This window comes from Dasypus novemcinctus, chromosome 1 (assembly GCF_030445035.2).
Source record: "Dasypus novemcinctus isolate mDasNov1 chromosome 1, mDasNov1.1.hap2, whole genome shotgun sequence".
NCBI lineage: Eukaryota > Metazoa > Chordata > Mammalia > Cingulata > Dasypodidae > Dasypus > Dasypus novemcinctus.
In genome coordinates this window covers 76036475-76050232 of record NC_080673.1, presented here as the reverse complement: position 1 = coordinate 76050232, position 13758 = coordinate 76036475, and positions in this window count along the sequence as shown.

Genomic DNA, 13758 nt, shown 5'->3' with positions numbered 1-13758 from the left:
GTATCAGGTATACTCAAAGTGTTGTGCATTCATCACCTCATCCATCATTATAGCAATTTCATTATTTCAATAACAACAATAATAACCAAAAAACAAATGAACTAACAAGAAAATTTGTCACGGTTCAATCCCTCTATGCTCCCCCTACTGAACATAGCTCATTGTAGTTTTGATTTGCATTCCCATAATCGCTAGTGATGTTGAACATTTTTTCATGTGTTTTTTTGCCGTTTGTATTTCTTCTTTGGACAAAATATCTATTCAAGTCTTTTCCCAGTTTTTATTGGGTAGTTTGTCTTTTTATTGTTGAATTGTAGCATCTCATTATATATCATGGATATTAAACCATTATCAGACATGATTTGTAAATATTTTCTTCCATTGAGTTGGCTGTCTTTTCACCCATTTCAAAAGTCCTGTGAGGTGCAGAAGTATTTAATTTTGAGGAGGTCTCATTTATCTATTTTTTCTTTTGTTGCACATGCTTTGGGTGGAAGGTCCAAGAAACCACAACCTATCACAAGGTCTTTAAGATATTTCCCTACATTTCTTCCAGTAGTTTATGGTCCTGGCTTCTGTATTTAGGTCTTTGATCCATTTTTAATTCATTCTTGTATAAGGAGTGAGATAGGAGTCCACTTTCATTCTTTTGGTTATGAATATCAAGTTCTCCCAGCACCATTTGTTGAAGAGACTGTTTTGTCCCATTAACATGGACTTGGTAGATTTGTCAAAAGCCAGTTGGCCATAGAGGTGAGGCTTTAATTCTGGACTTTTAATTCTATTCCTCTGATTGATGTGTCAATCAGACCTGCCAGTACTGTGCTGTTCTGACCAGTTTAGCATTGTAATATGTTTTGAGGTCAGGTTGTGAAAGTGCTCCCATGTTGCTCTTCTTTTTTAGAATGCTTTTGGCTATGTAAGTGTGCACTTTCCCCTTCCAAATGTATTTGGTAATTGCCTTTTCTATTTCTGTAAATTAGGCTGTTAGAATTTTGATTGGTATTACATTGAACGTATAAATCACTTTGGATAGGAGTGACATCTTCATGAAAATAGTTTCCTATCCATGAACATGGAATGTCTTTCCATTTGCTTAAGTCTTTTTGTGTGTGTGTTTATAATATACTTTTTTTCCCCCACAGTGTAGGACATCATTTTACGCCATTTCATTTACTATTGAATTGTACAAATATTTGAGAGGAATTGAATGGTTTCCTTTTAATTGGACATTTTTATTTTATTTTCCCATGAAGATGGTATCATTTATGCATGAAAAACAAATATGAAAGAATAGATGTTTATTAAAATTTAGAACTATTAATGTTTATATTCATGTTTAAGCATTAAAATATATTATTACATTCTAGAGAAAATGATTTCTTTGAATAAAATTTCATTTACTTTCTGTATTTGACATTATTGGTACTTTTTTTGAGGCAAAAATCACATAATATAAAATTAACCATTTTAAAAGTACTGTCAGTGGCATTTAGTATATTTACCATGTTGTGCATCAGCTTTATCTAATTTCAGAACTTTTTTTTTCAATTCCAAAGGAAACCTCATACATGCACATTTATCCACATTCCCCACTCCCTTTAACCCTGGTCAGCCATTAATCTTCTTTCTTTTTCTACTGATTTACCTTTTCTGCATATTGTATGTTAATGGAATCTTCTAAAAATGTGACCTTCTGTATCAGGCTTAAGTTTTGAAAACACTTAGCATGTTTTCAAGATTTTTCCATGGTATAGCTTGTACCATTACTTTATTCCATTTTATGACTGAACAAAATTCTAATGTATGGATATAGCACATTTTGGTTATACATTCATTTGGTGATAGATACTTGAGTTGTTTCCAACTGTTATTGTAAATTCTTCCCCTTAATATATACCCCCAAAATTGAAGAAAGATTCAAGTAACTTTATACAAATTTTCATAGCAGCATTATTTGCTTAAGTCTTCATTGATTTATTTTAGCAACATTTTGTAGTTTTCTGCAAATAGGTCCTGTACTCCTTTGGTTAAATTGATTCCTAGGCATTTGAGTCTCTTTGTTGCTATTGTAAATGGAATTTCTTCCCTAATTTCCTTCTCAGATTGTTCAGTACTTGTGTACAAAAACATACTGACTTTTGCATGTTGATCTTGTATCCTGCCACTTTGCTGAACTAATTTATTATATCAAGTAACTTTGTTGTAGAAATTTCATAATTTTGTAAATATAGGACCATTTCATCTGCAAATAGTGAGAGTTTTACTTCCTCTATTCCTATTTGGATGTCTTTAATCTTCTTTTTCTTGTCTAATTGCTCTACCTAGATCTTCTAGTACAATGTTGAATAACAATGGTGACAGTGGGCAAATTTGTTTTGTTACCTATCTTAAAGGATAGGCTTTTAATCTTTGCCCATTGAGTACAATGTTGGCTGTGGGTTTTTCATATATGCCTTTTATCATATTGAGGAATTTTCTTCTTTTCCTGCCTTTTGAAGTGTTTTTATCAAGAAAGGATGCTGGATTTTGTCAAATGCCTTTTCTGCTTCAATTGAAATGATTGTGTGCTTTTTTTCCTACAATCTGTTAATGTGGTGTATTACATTGATTGGTTTTCTTATGTTGAACCAGACTTGCATACCAGGAATAAGGCACACTTGGTCATGATGTATACACGTTTTGATATGCTGTTTGATTAAATTTGCAAGGATTTTGTTGAGAATTTTTGCATCTGTGTTCATTTAAAGAGACAGATTCAATCTATTTAAATGTGATTGGTTTATGTTCTTCTATTTATTGTAACATCATTGTAAGTTCTTTATAGGAATTTGTCCACTTTCTCTAGGGTCTCTATTTCTTTGGCATTCAGTTTCTCATAATATCCTCTTATGATACTTTTTATTTCAGTAGGGTCAGTTGTAATTTCATCCCTTTCACATTTATTTACATCTTCTCTCCTTTTTTCTTTGTTAGTCTAGCTAGAGGTTTGTCCATTTTATTGATCTTCTCAAAGAAACAGCTTTTGGTTTTGTTGATATTCTCTATTTTGTTTTTTTCTTCTCAATTTCATTTACTTCTGCTCTAATCTTTATTATTTCTTTCCTTCTGCTTGCTTTGCAGTTGGTTTGCTGTTCTTTTTCTTTCTCTAGTTGCTCAGTTAAATATATGAGTTTAGCACCTTCTTTTTCAATATAGGCATTTAAGGCAATAAATTTCCCTCTCAAGACTTGCTTTCACTGTATCCCATAAGTTTTGATAATTTGTAGTGTCCTTTTTATTTGTCCCAATATATTTTCTGATTTCACTTGAAATTTCTTCTTTGACCCACTGATTATTTAGGAGTGTGTTGTGTAGCCTCCACACATTTGCAAATTTACCTCCTTCCTATCTATTGCTGATTTCCAGTCTCATTCCATTATAATCTGAGATGGTTCTTTATATAATTTCAATCTTTTTATATTTATTGAAGAACTGCATTGTGCCCTAACATGTGGTGTATGCTAGAGAAAATCCATGGACACCTAAGAATAATGCATAACCCACTGAGTTTGGACGCAATGTTCTGTATTTGTCTGTTAGGTCTAACTAGTTTATCATATTGTTCAAGTTCCCTGTTTCCTTGTTAATCTTCTGTCTAGTTCTATCTAATGATGTGAGTGGAATGTTGAAGTCTCCAAGTACTATTGTAGAGATATCAATTTCTCCCTTGAGTTTTGCCAGAGTTTGTCTCATGTATTTTGGGGCACCCAGATTAGGTGCATAGATATTTATGATTGTTATAACTTCCTGGTGGATTTTCCCCTTTATTAACATATTATGGATTTCTGTATCTCTTAGAGCTTTTTTGCATTTGAAATCCATTTTGTCCTATATTCGTATAGCTACCCCTGGTCTTTTTTGGTTACTATTTTCATGGAATATCTGTTTTGAACCTTTCAATTTCAGCCAGTTTTTATCCCTACATCTAAGGTGAATCTCTTGTAAGCAGCATATGGATGGCTCATGGTTTTTTATCCATTCTGTCAGCCTCTATCTTTTTCCCCTTCTCCACCCTTCTCCCTCTTCTCTCCCCCACCCTGCTGAGGGTTTTGTTTTTTGTTTTTTGTTTTGTTTTTGCTGTCTGTGTCCATTCACTGTGTGATCTTCTGTATCTATTTCTCTCTTCTTGTCTTCACTTCTCATTTTTCTCCTCTAAGATTCACGAGGATCAGTTCTGAGGACCTCTGATATGGACAGAGGTTCCCTGTCACTTCCACTTCCTCAGTTCCTGGTTTCTGTTGCACCTCACCTTGACTCTCCCCTTCATCTCTCTTTTGTTTCATCATCATCTGGCAGCATGACTCACTTGCGTGGACACTAGCTCACAGTGCAGGAATGCTGTCTTTTCTTTTTCTCTACCAGGAGGCCCCAGGAATCAAACCCAGCTCTTCCTATATGGTAGGTGGAAGCCCAATCACTTGAGCCACATCCACTTCCCTCTATCTTTTGATTGGGAAGTTTTATCCATTCACATTCAATGATATTACTGTAAATGCATTATTTACTTCAACCACTTTATTATTTGGTTTTCATGTCATATCATATTTTCATTTGTCTTTATACTCTTTTGGCTATCCTTTCTTATTCTTTCTTTTATACTTTCCTCTAAGCCTCTCTCTTGTGTCTTCTTCTTCCAGGCTGTAAGGCATCCTTTAATATTTCCTGCAATGGTGGATTCTTTTTTACAAACTTACTTAGTTTCTGTTTGTTTGTAAATATTTTATAATCATCTCTGTATTTAAAGGACAATTATGCTGGATAAAGAATTGTTGGTTGGCAGTTTTTCTCTTTCATTTTCCTAATTGTATCATATCACTGTCTTCTCGCTTCCATGGATTCTAATGAGAAATCTGAGCTAAGACTTACTGGGCTTCCCTTTTATGTGATTGCTTGCTGCTCTCAGAATTTTCTCTTTATCTTTGATAATCTGAGTGGTACGTGTCTCGGAGTCGGTCTATTTGGATTTATTCTGATTGGGGTACACTGCGCTGTTGGACATGTAAGTTAATTTCTTTCATGAGAGTTGGGAAAATTTCTGCTATTGTTCCTCAAATACACTTTCTGCCTCTTTTTCCTTCTCTTCTTCTGGAACTCCTATGATATGTAAATTGTGATGTTTCATGTTATCATTCAACTCCCTGAACCCATTTTATTTATTTTTTTATTCTTTTCTCTCTTTTTTCTTTTCTCTCTTCAATTTCAGCTGTTCTTTCTTCTGTATCACTTATTCTTTCTTTGGTCATTTCAAGTCTGCTATTGTATGCCTCTGATGTTTTTTATCTCACGTACTGTGTCTTTCATTCCCATGAGCTCTGTTACTTTTTCAAATTAATTAAAAAAATTTTTTAAAGTAGCTTTAGATTACATAAATGTTACGTAAAAAATATAAGGGATTCTCATATGCCCCACTCCCTACCCCCCCCCCCCACTTTCTCAAATTAACAGCATTCCTTCATTAGTGTGGTACATTTGTTACAATTGATGAACCCATATTGAACCATTGCTACTAACCATGGACAACAGTTTATATTATAATTTACACTGTCCTACACAATTTTGTAAGTTATGGCAAAATATACAATGGCCTATATAAGTCACAGCAATGTCATACAGGACAAACTAAATGTCCCTAAAATGCCCCCACATTACACCTATTCTTTCCTCTCTCATCCCTCAGAAACTTTGGTGGCCACTGCCTTTACATCAATGATAAGAATTCTTCCATTGCTAGGATAAAAATAAGTCTAGAGTAGAATAATAATAGTTCTACTTTAGTACATTTTAATTCAGGTTTTCAAATTCTTCCTTGTGCTCACTATCTTTTTTTTAAAATATTTTTTTAAAAAGACACTTATATTACATAAATGTTACATAAAAAATATAATGGATTTCCATATGCCCAGCTCCCTACCCCTCCCACATTTTCTCATATTAACAACATCCTTCATTAGTGTGGTACACTTGTTACAATTGATGAACATATCTTGGAGCATTGCCACTAAGCATGAATTATAGTTTACATTTTAGTTTATACTCTCTCCCACACAATTTTGTAAGTTATGACAAAACATATAATTGCCTGTATCTGTCATTGCAATGTCATTCAGGACAATTCCAAGTTCCAAAAATGTCCCCATATGTAGCAGTTTGATATGGTTATGAATTCTAAAAATAGATGTTGGATTATGTCTGTAATCTGATCTGTACCTGGGCCTGATTGAGTTACAATTGGGGCTTTAAGAGGGCCACATCATTAGGGCATTGAGTCCCTCCACCTTGGTGGATAGAGATTCACAGATGAAAGTCATGGCAAAGGACAAAGTAGCGGGTTTCTGATGTTGGAGTTTTGATGTTGGAGTTTGATACTGAAGACTTAAGCTGGAACCTTAAGAAGTAAGCTCCTAGAGGAAAGAGAAGCCAACCTCAGGAAGAAAGGAAACTTGAACCCAGAGGAAAACAAGCCCCAGGAACATAGGGACCCAGAAGCCTGAACACTTGCAGATGTCAACAGCCATCTTGCTCCAAATAGACTTTGGTGAGGGAAGTAATTTACGCATTATGGCCTGGTATCCATAGCTCCTACCAAATACCCTTTATAAAAACCAACCGATTTCTGGTGTTTGCATCAGCACCCCTTTGGTTGACTAATACACCATATTACACATGTTTTTCCCGCTCTCTCCCCTTAGAACCTCCAGGGGCCACTGCCTCCACATCAATGATATAAGTTTTTCCATTGCTAGAATCACAATAATTTTATAGTAGAATACCAGTAAGTCTACTCTAGTCCATTGTTCATTCCCCAATTCTGAAGATTTTGGAATGGTGATGCCCACTCCACCTGTAATTGAGAGGGGGCTTTGATCACATAAGACAATGGATGGGAATATCTTACTTGAAGTTGTAGACTCTCTCTGTTCCTTGGGATGGTCGTTGTCCATCATAATCTCCTTGTTAGTTGTCCTGGGTGAGTCCAATGAACTGGAGAGTAGGTGTTGCAATGCTGTTGAGATTCAGGGCCCAGCTGACACATGAACAGCCCAAAGATTTAAATCTCTTGGACATACACCTATCAACTCTAGTACTAACCATAGGTTCAAATAAAGGAGCAGAAAAACCATGTGTACAGAGACCACAACTGAGTCCAATTCTGTCACAGTGAGGAGCATAAATTCCAAAGTAGGGCCCACTGGCAGGGCACCAAACTCTTGAGCTATCTGCCCTGCCTATACTGTCTGGATGTCTCCAGAGCCCTCAGGAACCCCACTATTTGAGGTAATATTTACTTTGGCAGTCAATGAGATCCCGTTGAGACATGCATAAGCATAACCTCTGGGATGACCTCCCAACTCACTTTGAAGTCTCTTAGCCATATAAACTCATTTGTCTTTACCTTTTCCCCCTTTGATCAAGGTCTTTTTCCAGTTGGTCATCCCCGGAATCATGTCCCACTCTGGCGGGTGGGAGGGCGGGAGATAATGAATTTATATGCTGAGTTAGGATTAGAGAGAGGTCACATTTGCTCAACAAGGAGGCTCTCAGGAGGTAACTCTTAGGCACCCTATAATCCTAGTCTAAGTTTCTATTTCAAAAGTAAAGGTTCATAAGTACAGTCACCAATATCTAGGGTCTGTCAATGGACCATCCTCCTTCACTAGTCATTGCCCCTGCACTCAGGGGATTCTTGCTGTTCCATTAGAAAATGTGGAAGAGCTCCCCAGGTTGGGAATTTGAAATGCTATTGATTATTGTGTGAATCTCTACTTATGATAATGCCCCATAACACTTGAACACATTTATATGCCTCATAGGTATGCCCCAAGTGAACCTCCTCCCATGTATCTTCCATCACTAACACCCTGCACCATAGTTGATTCTCCCCTGTCATAATTATAATCATTCTGTGCTCGAAAACTTCCTCGAAAATGAAGCTAACAAAACAACCAAATACAATTAATAAGAAAATGAAAGAATGATAGTTTAAAAAATAAGAAATAAAACTAAAAAATTTTAAAAATTTTGAATATTAAAAAATAATGAAAAATAAATTTAAAATTTTTCCATATTTTATCTTTCATCTCTGTAAGATCTGTTGTCTTGTATGTATGGTGACATTTTCTTCTGTTTATTCCCCTAGTGTCTTACTTTTTTTCAAAGAAGCTTTAGGTTACAGAAAAGTGATGTATAGAATACAGGGGATCTTCATATACTCAAATTCCTCCCCCTTTTCCCCTTTCCCCAACTAATAACATTCTACATGTGGATAGTACATTTGTGACCATTGATGTACAAATATTGAAACATTGTTACTAACCATATTCAATGATTTTACATTATGATTTACATTTTGGACCATAGACATTTATAAATTTTGATGAAATTCAACATGGCCTATATCCATACTTAAATGCCCCATGTTCCATCTATTCTATTCCTCTTTTTCCCTTCCCTCAGGACCCATGGCAACTACCAAGCTTCACTCCTTGAAGAACAAGATTCATAGTTACTTGCTACAACATTGAGGGCTTGACGTACTAGCCTGTCCTTCCCTCTTAGGTAATTCCTTTGCTATGGAGAAAATCCCATTCCTCTACATGAGAACATAGCAGAACTTCCCAGAGTCCAACACCTTCCCACTCATTATGTGAATCTCCACCCACTGATACAACTAACTATAACAAGAAGAGCACTCACACACTCCCTAGAAGCTTGCCCAGGGGTGCCCTGTCCCTCATGTCCCCCACATTCAACACCCTATACCAGTAACCCTCCCCTGCCACCCTGCCATATTTGCCAGAAGAACATTCCCAATATTGTAGTTTCAACCACATACCTGCAAATTCCCAGAGTTCACCTGCACTGTCCCCGAAACCTCCCCCCAGTTCCCTGGACAGCCCAACCCACCTTCCCATCCTATTCCCCTCATAATCCAGCACTGACCAACCAGTAGCATCACTGCACCACTGTCACGCCCATCCGCTGCACAACTAAGCCCTTCCACCTTATCATAGATTTTGCCCAAATGGGCATTGGCTTACAACCTTCTTCTCCCTTTCTGTCTCCTGTAAACCTATCTTCCAAACTCTAACTCTATGAGTCTGCTGAATTTGCTTAATTCATATCAGTGAAGTTATGTAATATTTGTCCTTCCCAATCTGGCTTGCTTCACTCAATATAAAGTCTTTAAGATTCATTCGTGGTATCCTATGTGTAAACACTGCATTTGTTCTTACAGCTGAGCAATATTCCATTATATGTATATACCACAATTTGTTCATCCTTTCCTCTGTTGGTGGACCCTTGGGTTGTTTCTAGTTTTTGGCAATAGTGAATAATGCTGCTATGAACCTTGTTATGCATATATCTGTTGGTGTCTCTGCTTTCAATCTTCTGGGTATATGTCCAGCAGTGGATGATATGGTAATTCTATAATTATATTCCTGAGGAATTGCCAGACTGTCCTCACAATGGTTGCACCATTCTACATTCCCACCAGCAGTGAATGAGGGTTCCCTTTCCTCCACATCCTCTCCAACAGTTTAGACCTCTGTGTTGTTTTTTCAATAGCCACCAGTCTATTAGGTGTAAGATGATATCTCTTTATAGTTTTGATTTGCATTCCCCTAATAGCTAGTGATATTGAGCATCTTTTCATGTGCTTTTTAGCCTTTTGTAGTTTTTCTTTGAAGAAGTGTCTATTCAAATTGCTTGCCTATTTTTAAAATAAGTTGCTTGGGAAACGAACTTGGCCCAGTGGTTAGGGTGTCTGTCTACCACATGGGAGGTCCACGGTTCAAACCCCAGGCCTCCTTGATCTGTGTGGAGCTGGCCCATGCGCAGTGCTGATGCACGGAAGGAGTGCCCTGCCATGCAGGGGTGTCCCCCGTGTAGGGGAGCCCCACGCGCAAGGAGTGAGCCCCGTAAAGAGAGCCGCCCAGCACGAAAGAAAGTACAGCCTGCCCAGGAATGGCACCGCCCACACTAAGCAGACAAAGAAACAAGACGCAGTAAATAGACACAGAGAACAGACAGCCGGGGGAGGGGGGAATTAAATAAAGAAATAAATCTTTAAAAAAAAATAAGTTGCTTGTCTTTTTATTTTCAAGGTGTAGGATTTCTTTATATGCACTAGATATTAGGCCCCTATCAGATATATGGTTACCAAATATTTTCTCCTATTGAGTAGGCTGCCTTTTCACTTTCTTGACAAACTCCTCTGAGGTGCAAAATTTTATACTTTTCAGGAAGTCCCATTTATCTATTTTTTCTTTTGTTGCTCAAGCTTTGGCTGTGAAGTTCATGCAACCATTTCCTAATACAAGATTTTGTAGATGCTTCCCTACATTATCATCTAAGATCTTTATGGTCTTGGCTCCTATACTTAAATCTTTGCTCCACCTTGAGTTAATTTTTGTTTAAGTTGTGAGATAGTGTTCCTCTCTCATTCTTTTGGATATGGATATCCAGTTCTTCAAGCACCATTTTCAAAGAGGCCATTCTTTCCCAGTGGAGTGGGCTTGGGGGCTTTGTCAAATATCCCTTGACTGTATATGCAAGGATCTATATCAGAACTCTCTATTCAGTTCCATTAATCAGTATGTCTATCCTTGTGCCAATACCATGGAGTTTTGACCACTATAGCTTTATAGCATTCTTTAAAGTCAGGTAGTGTGATGCCTCCAATTTCATTTTTCTTATTTAATATGTCTTTGTCTATTGGGGTCCTCTTGCCCTTCCAAATAAATTTCATAGTTAGCTTTTCCAATTCCATAAAAAACACTGTGGTAAATTTTATTGGGATTGCATTAAATCTGTAAATCAGTTTGGGTAGGATAGACATCTTAATGTATTTAACCTTCCTATCCAGGAACAGGGAATATTCTTCCATTTTTTCATGTTGTCTTTGATTTCCTTTAACAGTGTTGTGTAGTTTTCTGTGTACAAGTCATTTACATCTTTAATTAAATTTATTCCTAGGTATTTGTTCTTTTAGTTGCTATTGTAAATGGGATTTTTCTCTTGATTTCCTCCTAAGATTACTCATTATTGGTGTACAGAAATGCTACTGATTTTTGCACATTGATCTTATAATCTGTGAATTTACTGAACTCATTTATAAGCTCTAGAAGCTTTGTTGTAGATTTCTCAGTGTTTTCTATGTATAGAATCATGTCATTTGCAAATAGTGAAATTTTTACTTCTTATTTTCCAATTTGGATGTCTCTTATATCTTTTCTTGTCTATGTTCTCAGGTAAGTATTTCTAACATAATGTTAAATAACAGTGGTGACAGTTGGCATCCTTGTCTTGTTCCAGATCTTACAGGGAAAGAATTTAGCATTTCAGAATTGAATATGATGTTAGCTGTGGGTTTTTCATATATACCCTTTATCATGTTGAGGAAGTTTCCTTCTATTCCTATCTTTTGAAGTGTTTTTCAGGAAAGGGAGCTGTATTTTGTCAAATGCTTTTTCTGCCTCTATAGAAATCATCATGTGATATTTTTCTTTCAATCTGTTTATGTGATGTATTACATTGATTGATTTTCTTATGCTGAACCATCCTGTAAACCAGGGAAGAAACCCAGTTGGTCATGGTGTATCATTTGTTTGATGTTTTGTTGAATACCATCAGCAAGTATTTTTTGAGGAGTTTAGCCTTTTGATTCATTAGTGATTGGTCTATAGTTTTCCTTTCTTGTGGCTTTGGTATTAGGATGATGTTGACATCATAGAATGAGTTAGGCAATGTTCCCTCCACTTCTATTTTTTGGAAGAGTTAAAGCAGGATTAGTTTTAGTTTTTTCCAGAATATTTGGTAGAATTCACCTGTGAGGTCGTCTGGTCCTGGACTCTTCTTAGTTGGGAGGTTTTGATTACTAATTTTATCTCATTACTTGTGATTGGTCTGTTGAGTTCATCAATTTCTTCTTTCATCAATGTAGGCTGCTTGTGTGTTTCTAGGGATTTGTCCATTTTCTCTAAATTATCCAACTTGTTGGCATACAATTTTTCAAAGTATCCTCTCACTATACTCTATTTCTTTGGGGTCAGTGGTGATATCCCAATCCTTGTTTCCTATTTTATGCATTTACACCTTTTCTTTCTTTCTTGTAGTATAGCTAAGGGTTTGACAATTTTACTAATATTCTCATTGAACCAGCTATTGGCTTTATTTTTTCTAGTGTTCTTATTTTCTATTTCATTTAGCTCTGCTCTAACCTTTGTTATTTCCTTCTTTCTACTTCCTTTGGGGTTAGTTTTTTGTTCTTTTTCTAATTCTTCCAGGTGTGCAGTTTGGTCTTCAATTTTAGCCATTTCTTCTTTTTTAATATAGGCATTTATGGCTATGATTTCCTTCTCAACACTGCTTTTGCTGCATCCTATAGATTTCGATGTGTTGTGTTGTCATTTTCATTCGTTTCAGGGTAGTTACTGATTTCTTTTGCAATTTCCTCCTTGACCCACTGATTGTCTAAAAGTGTTTTGTTTAACTTCCGTATCTTTGAGCCTAATCTGCTTCTCTGACCCTAACTGATTTCCAGCTTCATTCCACTGTGTTCACAGAAATTTCTTTCTATAATTTCAATTTCTCTGAATTTATTGAGAGTTGTTCCTTGGCCTAGCATGTGGTTTATCCTGGAGAATGATCCATGTGTGTTCGAGAAGAATGTATATCCCACTGTATTTGGGTGTAATGTTCTGTGTATGTCTATTAGGTCCAGAGCCTCTAATGTATTATTCAAGGTCTCTGTTTCTTTATTTATCTTCTGTTGAGATGTTTTGTCTAATGGTGATAATAGGATATTAAAGTCCCCACTGTAATTGTAGAGGCATCTATTCCTCCACTTATTTTTTCCAATGTTTGCCTCATGTATTTTGAGGTGCCCTTATTAGGTGCATAAATGTTTATGATTGCTCTTTCTTCTTAATAGATTACTCCTTTTATTAATATGTAGTGTCCTTCTTTGTATCTTACAGTAGTTTTGCATTTAAAGTCTTTTTTGTCTGAGATTAGTATAGCTACTTCTGTCCTTTTCTGACTATTGTTTGCATGTGAAATTGTTTTCTAACCATTACTTTCAGCCTCCTTTCATCCCTGGGTCTAAGGTGAGTTTCCTGTAGACAGTATATACATGGGTCATATTTCCTTATCCATTATGCCAGTCAGCATCTCTTCATTGGTGAGTTTAATCTATTAACATTCAATGTTATTACTGTCAAGGAATTATTAACGTTAGCCTTATTGTCTTTAGGTTTCTGTATGCCATATGTTGTTTTTTATTTCTCTTTTTTTTTAAGTTATTTTAACACTCTCCTCCAATTCTGCTTCTGTTTTTCCCTTTCAACCTGCAGAACTCCCTTTAGTATTTATGGAAGTGCAGGTTTCTTATTGACAAACTCTTAATTTCTGTTTATCCGATTATTTTTAACTCTCCCTCATTTTTGACTGCCATCTTGCTTGGAAGAGAATTCTTGGCTGGAAGGTTTTTGTTTTGTTTTGTTTTGTTTTATTTTTAGCACCTTAACTATGTCATACCAGTACAAGACTTCCATGGTTTCAGATGAGAAATGATCATTTAATCTTATTGAGCTTCTCTTGATGCTTTCAGTATTATCTCTTTCTCTTGAGCATTGGACAATTTGGCAAGTATATGTCTTGGGGTAGGCCTGTTAGAATTTATACTGTTTGGGGTCTGCTGCGCTTCCTGGACAA